The sequence below is a fragment of the Amphimedon queenslandica genome, unplaced genomic scaffold (assembly GCF_000090795.2).
Source record: "Amphimedon queenslandica unplaced genomic scaffold, v1.1 AMPQUscaffold_13253, whole genome shotgun sequence".
In the NCBI taxonomy this organism is placed as follows: Eukaryota; Metazoa; Porifera; class Demospongiae; order Haplosclerida; family Niphatidae; genus Amphimedon; species Amphimedon queenslandica.
Window position 1 is genome coordinate 3,700 of NW_003546511.1, and position 2,677 is coordinate 6,376.

General features: G+C 41.2%; 1 pseudogene; it reads left to right on the forward strand.

Annotated features, from left to right (window-relative positions):
• The first annotated feature begins 1,526 nt into the window (after positions 1 to 1,526).
• LOC109584051 (uncharacterized) overlaps positions 1,527 to 2,677 on the forward strand; it is a 1,750-nt pseudogene continuing 599 nt past the window's right edge.

Below are 2,677 nucleotides of genomic sequence, written 5' to 3' on the forward strand. Positions count from 1 at the left end.
CTCTCTACTGAACATATCTGTGAGCCTTTAATTAATGCTGCAGTAGATTTTGATAGGCACCCACATTTAAAGTCTTTAGAATTTACTACTGATATGGGCAAGGTGAATGAGGTGAGCCCTGATATACTTCTAGGAGCAGATCAGTATTGGTCTTTACTGACAGGGGAAGTGATTAAGGGTAATAGTGGGCCTGTGGCTCTCAATTCACATTTGGCATGGATATTGTCAGGGCCAGTAGCTGTAAAGTATATGTCGGAGCAAAGTACTACCATGGTAACTCATGTTTTGAGAGTTAAAGGGTTGAGCAAGGAGAAATGTTTAGAGAAAGGGATACACTCCTTTTGGAGTGTGGAGTCACTTGGAGTAGTTAAATCTGACTGTGAGGTCCCAGCCCAGTTTGAGGAGCATGTGAGCTTTGTAGAGGGCGGATATGTGGTATCCCTTCCTTGCATGTCTCTCATTGCTTGACAATTATAACCATAGTTTGAGTCGTTTAAGTAGTTTGTACAAAAGACTCAAGAGAGACCCAGATTTGCTTTTTAGATATGATTCTGTGATTAGAGAGCAAATTTCATTAGGCATTGTAGTACCTGTAAATGAGCCTGAGAGAGCAGCTAGCAATCACGTGCATTACTTGCCACACCACGCAGTGATCAAGCAACAACAAAACTGCACATCGTGTATGACGCCTCAGCTAAAGTGGAGGGTCCATCACTAAATGACAGCTTGCATGTTGGCCCTCCTCTGCATCGCAAGTTATTTGACATATTGTTGAATTTTAGAATGTACCACATTGGCCTCATTGCAGACATAGAGAAAGTATTTTTAATGATAGGTATTGCAGAGGCTGATCAAGATGCCTTAAGATTTTTGTGGTATAAAGATGTAGCAGCCAAAGAGCCTGAGATTCAAGTATATCAATTCACACGTGTAGTATTTGGAGTGGGCCCAAGTCCCTATCTTTTGAACGCAACGCTCGCGAAGCACTTGAAGTGTTTTGAAAGCACTTATCCTAGTACGATGCGTAAGTAGAGAAGTCTTTATACGTGGATATACGCAGAATCAAAGGAGCTATTTAGACAAGGAGGATTCAACTTGAGAAAATATGTGAGTAACTGTAAGGAGCTGCAACAGAAGATTGATAGTGCAGAGAGTACTAGTGGTGATATCTCTACTAAGCCTGAATCAGTAAGGAGTGAGCAGAGAGTCTTGGGAGTTGAGTGGAACACGTGTACTGATGAGCTTATTTTTGATTTAAATCATATTCTTGTGGAGGCTGAAGATCTTGTGCCTACCAAATGTGGTGTGATAGGTCTAGCGAGTAAGATTTACGATCCCTTAGGATTTATCTCTCCTGTTGTGATCAAATTTAAATTATTCTTCCAGGAATTGTGTTGTTCTAAAGTAGACTGCGATGAGCCTTTGACTTCTTCCTTGTGGAAAGATGGAGAGCCTTGTTATGTGGTCTTTCATCAGAGCCCATAAGAACTCCAAGATGTTGTTTGACTATTGCTGGAAGAAACGTGATGCTAGTTGGTTTTTGTCATGCCTTTTTAAAGGCGTATGCAGAAGTAATTTATGCTTTGGATGAGAGACAGAAGTGTATGTTTGTGGCTTCCAAAACACCTGTAGCACCATTGAAAAAACAAACAATTCCCAGATTAGAATTGCTAAGTGCCCTGCTTCTGGCAAGGCTTATTGTGAGTGTTAAGCAGAGTTTGAGTGAGCTTGTGAGTGGTTGCATGTGTTACAAGGATTCCTTAATTGTCATACATTCGAAAGAGGGAACAGACAAGCAATGGAAACAATTTGTGCAAAACAGAGTACGGGAGATAAGGGAGAATGTAGAGAGTAGTAAATGGAGTCATTGTCAAGGAGAAAACAATTCTGCAGATCTTCCTTCAAGAGGTCTAGCTTTGAAAGAGTTGAGTGAATCTAGTATGTGGTTGTGTGGGCCTTTGTGGCTCAATGATAAGAAGCCTGGGAACAGTCAATTACAGGATGGCCTACCTCTGGAATGTTTAGATAAACTGAGAATGAGAGAAAGAGAGGTCCTTTTCCTTAGCGTGGGAGACGGTTTGAGCACGGGAATAATGATTGGATCGATCATGGAGATAGAGCGCTTCAGCTGTTTTGAGAAGTTGATCAACACTACAGTTTATATACTTAGATTCTGTGACCGAATGAAGAAGAGTTTGAATGATGGATCTGGATTACTGATGGAGACTAATTTGATGGAAATCAAGAGAAAAGCAGAGATTTTGTGGATACAAGAAGTTTAGAAAAGGAGTATTACCATGTTATGGAAAAGGCAGTTTATGCTTTTCCTGGATTCAGAAGGGGTCTGGAGGTGTGGAGGAAGATTAAGCAAGTCAGTGCTACCTTATCATACACGTCATCTGGTATTGCTACCAAAGATTCATCATTTCGCGATGTTGATTATAAGCAGGGCGCATCAAAGAGTGGCTTATTCAGGAACTAAGGATACTCTTACTTAAGTTTGCAGTCATTATTGGATTCCTCAGGGGAGAGCTTTCATTCGTCAGTACATCCACAACTGTGTGATCTGTAGGAAGTATGCCTCATCAAGTTATAAACTTCCACCACCTCCACTACCACAGTTTAGAGTTCAGCGTAGTTTTCCCTTCTCCTCAGTGGGAATAGACTATGCTGGTCC